Here is a 13,389-nt window from a genome sequence, read left to right on the forward strand (position 1 = left end):
TATGTGAAGGACATGTCTACCAAACCGAGAAAAAGAAAAGATAAGGAAGCGAATACATCATACGATGAGCCAAAGCGCCACATAGTTCTTTCAGGAAAAAGGGACATCCTGGGAGTGGACGGCAAGACAGACATGTCTGAAGATTATGAAAAGTTTCATGAAATTCCTCCCTTCAATGTCAAGGCTGACCCAAGCATCCTGATAAACAATGAAGATTATCCATGGTTACGGCGCAATAAGCAAATGACACAAGCGAAGAAAAAGTGAAGACTTTCTCCCGCAACTTTGTAACACACGAACATGCTACCATTGTCCGTTTTGTACATGCACATGCTATGTGGGTGAAATTATGATACCATCCCAACTTTCAACTTTTTCAGAGTTCATTTGAAATGCTTTCATGTCTTATGGTTCGGCCCTCGTAATACCATGACCATTAGTCCCTGGCCCATGCCAACTTTCAACTTTCAACTTTCTAAAACTAATGGCACTAACAGAAAGTTTATAATTTTGCTCCTCGCCCCTGGCCCATGACCATTAGTCCCGGTTTGTGCCACAAACCGGGACTAAAGGGTTGGTCCTCGTTGCGGGCCGAGTTTAGTCCCACCTCGCCAACCGAAGGGGGCTCACACCGGTTTATAAGCCCTTCCCTCTCTGCCTTGTTGAGCTCCTCTCAAAGTGAAAATAGATGCCCTAATAGAGAAAAGTTTAACCTAAATTCATAGTGAATTTCTCTGAAATTCATAGAAATTTACTAGGAATTTAGGTTGAATTTTCTCTATAAGCGCATCTATTCTCATTTTTTAGTAAGTTAATCACAAACTTGTGATTCAAACAATTTTCAAAGAATTCAAATTTTAACTATTCAAATTTGAAAACTAATGGCACTAACAGAAAGTTTATAATTTTTCTAAAACTAATGGCACTAACAGAAAGTTTATAATTTTGCTAACCTAAAAGCAAACAGAATTAAAAATTAAAGCAAAAAAAGAAAATAAATAATGCAAAAAACAAATCAAAAAAACAGGAAAAAACTATTTTTATAGTAAAGTTAATCACAAAATAAAATAAATAAAGCAACAAAGAAAACAAAAAACTAAAAAAGTGTTTTCAAATTTGAAAACTAATGGCACTAACAGAAAGTTTATAATTTTTCTAAAACTAATGGCACTAACAGAAAGTTTATAATTTTGCTAACCTAAAAGCAAACAGAATTAAAAATTAAAGCAAAAAACAAAAGAAAATAAATAATGCAAAAAACAAATCAAAAAAACAGGAAAAAACTATTTTTATAGTAAAGTTAATCACAAAATAAAATAAATAAAGCAACAAAGAAAACAAAAAAACTAAAAAAGTGTTTTCAAATTTGAAAACTAATGGCACTAACAGAAAGTTTATAATTTTTCTAAAACTAATGGCACTAACAGAAAGTTTATAATTTTGCTAACCTAAAAGCAAACAGAATTAAAAATTAAAGCAAAAAACAAAAGAAAATAAATAATGCAAAAAACAAATCAAAAAAACAGGAAAAAACTATTTTTATAGTAAAGTTAATCACAAAATAAAATAAATAAAGCAACAAAGAAAACAAAAAAACTAAAAAATTATTTTCAAATTTGAAAACTAATGGCATTAACAAAAAGTTTATAATTTTTCTAAAACTAAAAGCATAAAGAATTAAAAAATAAAGCAAAAAACAAAAGAAAATAAATAAAGCAACAAAAAAACAAAAAAATGCCACCTACTGGGCCACCACGGCCTGAATACGACTAGAAACCCTACCATGGGCCAGGATTCAGGCCCGCAGCAGGCCCAGTAGGCCCACAGGCATTGCAGTGACAGATTAGGCCCGAAAGCCTGCAGTTGAGAGGAGCTCGGGAGGGTGGGCGCAGCAGCGCTTATAAACCACTCCCGAGCCCTCTCAACTAGCGAGGTGGGACTAAACTTTTGGGCGCGGGGCAGCACAAGGCCATTGGTCCCGGTTGGTGGCACCAACCGGGACTAAAGGGGGCATTGGTCACGGTTCGTGGCACCAACCGTGACCAATGCCCCCCTTTAGTCCCGGTTGGTGCCACCAACCGGGACCAAAGGCCGCCGCTTCCCGCCCTTTGGGCTGCTGAAAAGAGGCCTTTGGTCCCGGTTGCTGGCACCAACCGGGACTAAAGGGGGAATTAGTCCCGGTTTATGCCACCAACCGGGACTAAAGCTTGGACTATATAACAAACACTTGTGAAAATTTTCAGTTTGCATCGCCAGTTCCCCCCTCCCCCGCCGACGACGCCGTCAGGCTGCTCCACCTCGCCGTCTACGCCGCCGCCAACGTCGTCGCCTCCACGAGCCCGCGTCGTCCTCATCACCGGCATCCCCGAGCCCGCCGTCCTCGTCGTCCCCGTCGCTGCGTGCCTCCCCGAGCCCACCCCTCCTCGTCCCTGTCGCCGGCCGCGCGCCGTCCCCGTCACCGCGTGCCGCCCCGAGCCCGCCGTCCTCGTCGCCGGACTCCTGCCATCGCCGCCCCCCTCAAAGTGAGCCCCCCCTTTCCCATGGTCCCGATCGAGTGCGGCCCTTGCTCTCTGCCCCTGCTCCATGGTCGCCGCCGGCCCCGACGCATTGAAGAGCAGAAGGGAGGAGAAGGAGAGGAGAGGAGAAGGAGTGGAGCAGCAGCAAACTTTTCTGAAATTTCTGAATTTTTTTTACAGATATGAACAGTGCATATAGAGGGTGTTTGATCAAATGCTAGATGGCTTTGGGCATTTTTAGGATTCATGATATTTTTTGTGGTGAGGTACTGATGCAAGACAAAGGTGATGGCAAAATTTCAGAATTTTTTGATTGGTTTAGAATAGGTTTTCAGCAAGGAATTTGAATCTGGTTCAAATTTCATTTGAATGAAATTTAAAAAATTTAAACTATGGATCAGAAGGTTTTTGGTGAAATGGAGTGTGGGTACTGTCATGAAGTTGGAGTAATTTTTGTGGTTGTAAAAGAGTTAGGAAAATTTAGAATGTGCTAAATATGTCAAAAATGTCAAAAATTTATGTGAAAAAGAATGAGAGGAAAAAGGAAAATAAGAAGAGGAAGAAAGGAGAAGAAGAGGAGAGGAAGAAGAGGAGAAATAAATAAGAAGAAGAAAAAAAGAAAAGAAGAGGAAAAGAAGAAAGGAATAGAGGAGAAGAAGAGAAAATAGAAGAGAAAATAGAATATTCTATTTTCTCTTCTTCTCCACTATTCCTTTCTTCTTCTCCTCTTTTTTTCTTCTTTTTTCTTCGATCTTCTCCTCTAGCTATTCCTTTCTTCTTCTCCTCTTTTTCTTCTTCTTCTTCTTCTTCTTCTTAATTTTTATCGGGAACGAGGGTGTCGAGGATCGCCGAGGGGTCGAGGGTCGGGAACTAGGGTAGAGGGTCGAGGGTCGGGAACTAGGGTAGAGGGTCGAGGGTCGTTAAGGGGTCAAGGGTCGAGGGTTTCAGGGTCGAGGGTTCGAGGGTTCTATAGGGTCGAGGGATCGAGGGTCGAGGGTTCCAGGGTCGTCTAGGGGTCGAGGGTTCCAGGGTCGTCGAGGATAGGAAAGAAGAAAATAAGAAGAGGAAAGAAAGAAGAAGAGGAGAGGAAAAGAAGAGGAGAAATAAATAAGAAGAAGAAAAAGAAGGAAAAGAAGAGGAGAAGAAGAAAGGAATAGTGGAGAAGAAGAGAAAATAGAATATTCTATTTTCTCTTCTTCTCCACTATTCCTTTCTTCTTCTCCTCTTTTTTTTCTTCTTTTTTTTCTTCGATCTTCTCCTCTAGCTATTCCTTTCTTCGAGGGTTCTATAGGGTCGAGGGATCGAGGGTCGAGGGTTCCAGGGTCGTCTAGGGTCGAGGGTTCCAGGGTTCGAGGGGTCGAGGATCGCCGAGGGGTCGAGAGAGGTTTCCTAGTGTCAAAGTATTGAAGAAATCCATGGCTTCATCATTAGCCGGAAGTAACCAGGGCATGACGAAGTCCTCCAAAGTTATTTTGGAATGGTGTCCCGGATAGGATAATTTGCCTTTTTGTATGAATTTCAGCAAAGGCCTTCCAAATAACGATATTTGGAAGGTGTTGCTGAACTTTGTACCAAAAAGCGAATTATCTTATCTGGGACTCCGTTCCAAAATAACTTTGGAGAGCTTCGTACCATCATGCACATGTTACTTTCGCCTAATGATGAAGACATGGTTTTGTTGAATCCTTTGACACTAGGCAACCTTCCGACCCCTCGGCGATCCTCTCGAACATGAGAGGAAGAAGAGGATAAAAAAGAAGAGGAAGAAGAAAAAAAGAGGAGAAGAAAGAATAGAGGAGTTCTTCTCCTCTATTCTTTCTTCTCCTCTTTTTTTCTTCTTCTTCCTCTTTTTTTATCGGGAACGAGGGTCGTCGAGGGACATATAGATGTAGTGTCGTCGTTGTCGATATATACCCCCTCCCGATAGCTTCAACACGTGGGGGGGGGGTCGAGGCCACTAATTAATATATATGATTCCTTACTATGATTAGGTAGCTAGTTCTACGTTTGGCACTAATATATCCATCTGTCATGTTTGAATAATAATTGCCATGTTGTAAATATTTGTAGAAACTATGGACACCGCCCGAGACGAAGCAAAAGAAGCGTTGTTGAGGGACATAATCGCAGAAGGAAGTGATGCCGTCTCGTTGTTTCTCAACGACACCGATGGTCTGGAAGGAGAGGGTGAAGAAGCTGGCTACGGTGACCTAATGCCGGTGCAAGAAGAAGAACATGAGGACGGCTCCGGTGACCCAATGCCGGTGCAAGAAGGAGACCGTGATGACGGCTCCGGTGACCGAACCGAGTCCGGCCAGGTATATATATTAGTTAAGCCTGTGCTGACTAGCTGATTGATGCATTCATTGTTTTGGTATGTACACATATTAATTAAGTCTTTGTTCTTTTTTCTAGCCCTCCGGATCGAGCACAACTTCGGTAAAGAGACGAGGCCCGAAGAAAAAGTTGAGCTCGGATGAAAAGTTTGAGATCATAGCAATCGCGCCCGACGGCCAACCGATTGAACCCCTCCGGACAAAGAGCGCATTTGTTGCTCAGTGCGGGGTTCTGGTTAGGGACAAGATCCCGATAAGCATCCAGCAATGGTTTAAGCCGGCTACAGAAGACCCTGAGGTGTCTTATGTCAATGATATGCAGAAAAATGATCTTTGGACTGAGCTGAAGTCAAATTTCACCCTACCGCCAGAGGATAATCCAGAGAACCCAGTTAAAGAGCAATTAATCAAGTCTTTTGCTCTTAAGAGGATGGCAGAACTATTCAGGAGGTGGAAGAAAGAGCTGAATAAGTTTGTCGAAAATAATGAGACACCAGAATTCAAGGGCAGATATGAGAAGATCAGAGATCACTGGCCCGCATTTGTGGCCCACAAGACATCGGAAAAGAGTAAGAAGATGTCGGCGACAAACAAGCAAAATGCTGCGAAGAAGATGCTTCACCATCGCACGGGGTCAGGTGGCTACCTCGTAGCCCGGCCTAAGTGGGCCAAGACTGAGAATGATCTGGTTGATAAAGGGATCGAACCAGAGACAATTAGCTGGCCAGACCGTTGCCGGACTTGGTTCTTCGGGGCTGGCGGAACCTTGGACCCTGTAACAGGGAAGTGCATTTGGACGAACGATCAAATGGACATACCAGTCAGGAAGCTTAAGCAGTATATCGAAGCAGCGCAGCAAGGGAAGTTCTTTCCAGACAGAGAGAACGACGAGCTCACAATGGCCCTCGGGAATCCTGAGCACCCTGGACGGACACGAGGCACGCCAGGCTCCATTCCGTGGAAGGTTGGGTTTCCGGACGCAGGCGGTTACAAATCCCATGAGAGGAGGAAAAAAGTGCAGCAGACCCAAATGCAGGCGCTGCAAGCAAGGGTAGACGCGATAGAGGAACGAGAAGCAAATCGCAGCAAACGTACTGCCGAAGCTTCCCCCGAAGCTACCCCGCCATCTCAGCGCAGAAGCAGCGTGGCTTCCACCGAGCTGCTTCAGCCGGAGCATGCCTTGATGGCTCCTGCCAGCTATCCCGTGGATGCTATCACGGAGTCTCAAAATTGCCACCTTATGACGCAATGGATGAATTTGAAGGTCAAGGCGGCTGTTGGCTCTGTTTATCCTACTGAACCCGGCGCAACTTTTCACTGCCGGCCGATTCCAGAAGGATATGCTAGGGTGATGGTGGATGAAATAACGGAGGGATTTGAGGACCTCCAGCTTGACCACCCTACCGGTGAAGGGGAGACTCGGCTGGGGTCTGCTCTGAAGACTCCATGCCTATGGCGGAAGGAGCTCATCAACCTTCCGAACTGGACGCCTCCGCCTCCTCCTCCTCCTCCGGCGAGTCAGGGCACTCCGCCTCCTCCACCGCCTCCTCCTCCGGCGAGTGACGATCAGGGCCCTCGGCCGGCTCCTTCTCTGGCGCGTGGCGGCACTCCGCCTGCGCCGGCGCGCCCGAGCAGCCAGCCTCCTCCTTCTCCGCCTCGTCAGCAAGGGCGGAAGAGACCCGCCGCCGCTCCAGCAGCTGCTCCGGCGCGTCGTAGTCCTTCTCCTCCGCCTCGTAAGCAAGTAAAGAAGACAACCGCTTCGTCTGCTCGGCCGGCGTCTAGCAGTACAACCAGAGGCGGGAGGACATACAGATTCGGTCCTTCTCTGAAGAGTCCACAGAAGTTACCATACGAGAGGACCCCGGAGGAGAACGCGAAGATCGCGCGAACCGAAGTGGATGACTGGTTTCAAGGGTTGAGAGCAAAGAGACATCCACCTCCGGAGGAGAAGGTAGATCCGGTGAAAGTGAAGCGCACTCTGGCTGCCCTGGCAAAACCACCCAAGTCTCCGCCGAAAGGCAACTATGAGCGCATTATTGCAAAGACATGGGCCGAAGCGGAGCGGTCGGGAAGTACAGTCAGTGATCAAAGGCTGAAAGAATGACGAGCAGCTGGGAAACAAATTGCCCAGCTCGGCGAACAAGCGAAGCAATCGTGCCCCCCCTCAAGGTGCCTAGCGACATCGTCGATCCGAGGATGGTGCCCGGTTATGGCAATGTTGACGATTACCTGCCCGACGATGTACATTATGATCCCATGGAGGTGCAGATACACAGATACGAGTACGGGAAGCCTCTCGTCAAAGATGAAAAATCTTTAACAACGATGATGCGAAGATTACATGATTGGTACTTGAAAATCTGCAGAGAGTCTGGGGGGAGGAGTACTTTGTATGCGAGAGTTAAACCGGAGCATGACCTCGTTGGAATTGAACTGTTGCCTATTCCATTTGAGGAGTTCTATCAGTTTTTCAATCAATTGGCCCTCGATAAAACAACGATCACCTGCTACTGTCTGTAAGTACTACTACTTCTGTCATTAAGTCTCTCTATATAGCTCATCTCTTTCATTGCATGTATTTATAATTATCCTCACTATATTATGCAGAATGAAGATTGCCGAATTGAAGAAAAGACAAATCGGTGATATTGGGTTCGTTAACACATATCTCATAGATGCAACTGAGGTTGAACATCGTCCCGGAGATACCGAGGCCAACTTGCTACGATCATTCAAAAAAAATGAAAACAAAGATATAATACTCTTTCCTTACAACTTCAAGTGAGTGTTACTGTCTTGTGCATATTCGGTTTCCCTTATATATTAGTCCAGGTTATAGTAATGTAATTGATGAGTTATGCATGCGTGTGCAGTTTCCACTATATTCTCCTAGATATTAGGCTTGAGCAGGGAGTAACCGTCTTGGACTCTAAACGAAAAGATCCCCAGGAGTATGCGGACATGACTGAAATCCTCAAGAAGTAAGTTAAATCGATCATTATCCACAATATCAGCAACTTTGTTCATTTCCTGATATCAAGTAATTGTTTTCTTTGTCCGGCAGGGTTTGGAGAAAATTCACCAGAAAAGTTCCGGGACTGCCGAAGGAGCTGGAATTTAGACACTCGAAAGTAAGTACTATAGTAGCATGTTCCGCGCATCTCCTAGTGATTCAAGCGCTAGTTTCATCAATACCATTTAGCATTCTTTCTTATCAGTTTGATTGACCTCTATTTCTTGTAAAGTGGTTGTGGCAGGAACAAGGGAATGATTTCTGTGGATACTATGTCTGCGAGTCCATCCACCACACGACCTGTGAGCGGGGCGGGTACTCTGACGAACAATATGAAGTACATAAATAACAACATTCACAATTTTATTTTATTACCATCATTTGTATTGAGTTTCATTCATTCATATATATATGTATTGACCCCCTTCTTCAAATTAGATGTTTCGGAAGCGGGATGAACTCCTAGCACCAGCTCGCATGCAAGCAATTCAAGAGGAATTGGCGGCATTCTTTCTTGACCACGTGATCGCTGAAGACGGAGAATACTATGTGGACCATGAGTCAGTATGATTATATTTGTAAGAGATAATTATTGTATATATGTAGCCGGTAGTGTCGGATAGATATACGAGAACTTGTTGTTCGACCAATCTCTCGGAGAAGGAGAGGTGGTCGATATCACTTCTCTCTGTATGCATATATGTTCATGACGATCTTCTGTTTCCTTCGTTTGCTTACTAGCTAGCTAGCGTGTCTAGTCCTCTCTATACGTATGTATAGTACATAGCGTTAACCAAGCACGGACATAAGAGAGGACACTTCTCTCTATTAATTATAGCTAGCTAACACAATATATGAAACACCTAAATTAACCCCCCAAAACCCCCAAACCCCCCCCCTTTCAAAAAAAACAAAAACCCCAGCCACAGAAATGCTGACGCGTGGATGCCTATTGGTCCCGGTTGGTGCCACCAACCGGGACCAAAGGGTCTCCTGCCTGGGCTCCGCGCACAGGCCACGTGGAGGCCCATCAGTCCCGGTTCTGGATTGAACCGGGACTAAAGGGACATGGCATTAGTACCGACACTTTAGTCCCGGTTCAGGAACCGGGACTAAAGGCCCTTACGAACCGGGACAACAGGCCCTTTTTCTACCAGTGATATCACCTAAACCAATAGTAACAACATCCTTTTCGTAATCTATCTTAGCATTAACTGTGTTCAAGAAGGGTCTACCAAATATAATGGGACAAAAGCTATCTTGTGGGGAACCAAGAACAAGAAAATCAGAAGGATATTTAGTTTTCCCACACAAGATTTCAACATCTCTAACAATTCCAATTGGTGAAATAGTATCTCTATTAGCAAGTTTAATTGTGACATCAATATCTTCTATCTCAGCAGGTGCAATTTCATGCATAATTTCTTTGTATAAGTCAATAGGTATTGCACTAGCACCAACACCCATATCACACAAGACATGATAACAATGATCTCCTATTTTAACAGAAATAACAGGCATGCCTACCACGGGTCTATGCTTATCTTTAGCACAAGGTTTAGCAATTCTAGCAGTCTCATCATAGAAATGAATAACATGCCCATCAATATTATCAGACAAGAGATCTTTAACAATAGCAATATTAGGTTCAACTTTAACTTGCTCAGGAGGTGTATAATAAGTTCTAATATTGCTTTTAAGAACCACAATTGAAGCTTTAGCATGATCTTTTATCCTAACAGGAAAATGTGGTTTCTCAAGATAATCAATAGGATCATTATAAGTGACAGTCTTTTCTTCAACTTTAATAGGTGCAACTACTTTTACTTCTATGGGAGGATGATATTTAAACCACTTCTCCCTAGGGAGATCAACATGAGTAGCAAAAGATTCACAGAAAGAAGCTACTATTTCAGAGTCAAGTCCATATTTAGTGCTAAATTTATGGAAAACATTGGTATCCATAAAAGATTTAACACAATCAAACTTAGGTGTCATACCTGACTTCTTACCTTCGTCGAGGTCCCAATCTTCAGAGTTGTGTTTAATTTTTTCCAATAAATCCCAATTGAATTCAATAGTCTTCATCATAAAAGAGCCAGCACAAGAAGTATCAAGCATGGTGCGATTGTTATCAGAAAGCCGAGCATATAAATTTTGAATAATTATTTCTCTTGGAAGCTCATGATTGGGGCATGAATATAACATTCATTTAAGCCTCCCCCAAGCTTGAGCGATGCTTTCTCCTTCGCGAGGCCAAAAATTATATATATAATTGCGATCACGATGAACAAGATGCATAGGATAAAACTTCTGATGAAATTCCAATTTCAATCGTTTGTAGTTCCATGATACCATATCATCACATAGCCTATACCATGTCAATGCATCTCCCTTCAAAGATAAAGGGAAGACCTTCTTCTTAATAACATCATCGGGCACACCTGCAAGCTTAAATAATCCACAAACTTCATCCACATATACTAGGTGCTCATCAGGATGCATTGTTTCGTCTCCTGCAAAAGGATTAGCTAGCAGTTTTTCTATCATACCCGAAGGAATCTCAAAGTAGACATTTTCATTTTCACTAGGTTCAATAGGTTGAGGAGCAACTCTTTGCTCTACTGGTCGGGGTGAAGATACCCCGAACAAGCCCCTCAGAGGATTACTTTCCATAGTAACAAGTGACAGTAAATTTCAGCACACTATATAAATTTTTCCTTATGAAATTCCACCTGCCAAAGGTGCTTCACTCCTCGGCAACGGCACCAGAAAAGAGTCTTGATGACCCACAAGTATAGGGGATCTATCGTAGTCCTTTCGATAAGTAATAGTGTCGAACCCAACGAGGAGCAGAAGGAAATGATAAGCGGTTTTCAGCAAGGTATTCTCTGCAAGCACTGGAATTATAGGTAACAGATAGTTTTGTGATAAGATAATTGATAACGAGCAACAAGTAACAAAAGCAAATAAAGTGGAGCAAGGTGGCCCAATCCTTTTTGTAGCAAAGGACAAGCCTGGACAAATTCTTATATAGAGAAAAGCGCTCCCGAGGACACATGGGAATTATCGTCAAGCTAGTTTTCATCACGTTCATATGATTCACGTTCGGTACTTTGATAATTTGGTATGTGGGTGGACCGGTGCTTGGGTACTTCCCTTACTTGGACAAGCATCCCACTTATGATTAACCTCTATTGCAAGCATCCGCTACTACAACAAAAGTATTAAGGTAAACCTAACCATAGCATGAAACATATGGATCCAAATCAGCCCCTTATGAAGCAACGCATAAACTAGGGTTTAAGCTTCTGTCACTCTAGCAACCCATCATCTACTTATTATTTCCCAATGCCTTCCTCTAGGCCCAAATAATGGTGAAGTGTCATGTAGTCGACGTTCACATAACACTACTAGAGGAGAGACAACATACATCTCATCAAAATATCGAACGAATACCAAATTCACATGACTACTAATAGCAAGACTTCTCCCATGTCCTGAGGAACAAACGTAACTACTCACAAAGCATATTAATGTTCATAATCAGAGGTGTATTAATATGCATATAGAATCTGAACATATGATCTTCCACCAAATAAACCAACTAGCATCAACTACAAGGAGTAATCAACACTACTAGCAACCTACAGGTACCAATCCCGGACTTAGAGGCAAGAATTGGATACAAGAGATGAACTAGGGTTTGAGAGGAGATGGTGCTGGTAGAGATGTTGATGGAGATTGACGCCCTCCCGATGAGAGGATCGTTGGCGATGATGATGGCGATGATTCCCCCCTCCTGGAGGGAAGTTTCCCCGGCAGAACAGCTCCGTCGGAGCCCTAGATTGATTCCGCCAAGGTTACGCCTTGTGGCGGTGGAGTCTCGTCCCAAAAGCTGACTTATGATTTTTTTTCCTCATCGAAAGACTCCATATAACAGAAGATGGGCATCAGAGGGCTACCAGGGGGCCCACGAGGCAGGGGGCACGCCCAGGGGGGTAGGGCACGCCCCCACCCTCGTGGGCAGGGTGTGGCCCCCCTCCAGAACTTCTTGTGCTCAATATTTTTTATATATTCTGAAAATGACTTCTGTGAAGTTTCAGGACTTTTGGAGCTGTGCAGAATAGGTCTCCAATATTTGCTACTTTTCCAGCCCGGAATCCTAGCTGCTGGCATTCTCCCTCTTTATGTAAACCTTGAAAAATAAGAGAGAATAGGCCTAAGTATTGTGACATAATGTGTAATAAAAGCCCATAATGCAATAAATATCGATATAAAAGCATGATGCAAAATGGATGTATCAAGGCTGAATTGAGTTTTTATGAAGCGCTTCATGCACACATTATTCACCACATGTCGTCTACCTCCAAGGCCGGGTGTTGTTGTGCACCATACTCACTATCGTCTGATTCAATCGGTCTTCACTAACATCACTTTCAACAACATCGCCTCCACACTACTTCATCTACAAGCAACCAATACATGCACCGTAATCTTATCCAGTCTCTCATGATGGTTGTGAAGGAAATATGCCCTAGAGGCAATAACAAAGTTGTTATTTATATTTCTTTATATCATGATAAATGTTTATTATTCATGCTAGAATTGTATTAACCAGAAACTTGATGCTGTTGGGAACGCAATATTTCAAAAAAATTACCTACGATCACGCAAGACCTATCTAGGAGATGCATAGCAATGAGAGGGGAGAGTGTGTATACATGTTGGGGAACGCAGTAGTTTAAAAGAAATCCTATGCACAAGCAAGATCCATCTGGGTGATGCATAGCAACGAGAGGGGAAGAGTGTTGTCTACGTACCCTCATAGACCGTAAGCGGAAGCGTTATGACAACACGGTTGATGTAGTCGTACATCTTCACGATCCGATCGATCCTAGCACCGAAGGTATGACACCTTCGTGATCTACACACCAGCTCGGTGACGTCCCACGAACTCTAGATCCAGCTGAGTATCGGGGGAGAGCTTCGTCAGCACTATGGCGTGATGACGATGATGGTGAAGTTATCGATGCAGTGCTTCGCCTAAGAACTACAACAATATGACCGAGGTGGAAATCTGTGGAGGGGGGCACCTAAAGGAAATATGCCCTAGAGGCAATAATAAAGTTGTTATTTATATTTCCTTATATCATGATAAATGTTTATTATTCATGCTAGAATTGTATTAACCAGAAACTTAGTACATGTGTGAATACATAGACAAACAGAGTGTGACTAGTTTTCCTCTACTTGACTAGCTCGTTGAATCAATGATGGTTATGTTTCCTAACCATAGACATGAGTTGTGATTTGATTAACGGGATCACATCATTAGAGAATGATGTGATTGACTTGACCCATCCGTTAGCTTAGCATGATGATCGTTTAGTTTGTTGCTATTGCTTTATCCATAACTTATACATGTTCCTATGACTAGGAGTCATGCAACCCCCGAATACCGGAGGAACACTTTGTGTGCTACCGAACATCACAACATAACTGGGTGATTATAAAGGTGCTC

This window comes from Triticum aestivum, chromosome 5A, assembly GCF_018294505.1.
Source record: "Triticum aestivum cultivar Chinese Spring chromosome 5A, IWGSC CS RefSeq v2.1, whole genome shotgun sequence".
Lineage (NCBI taxonomy): Eukaryota > Viridiplantae > Streptophyta > Magnoliopsida > Poales > Poaceae > Triticum > Triticum aestivum.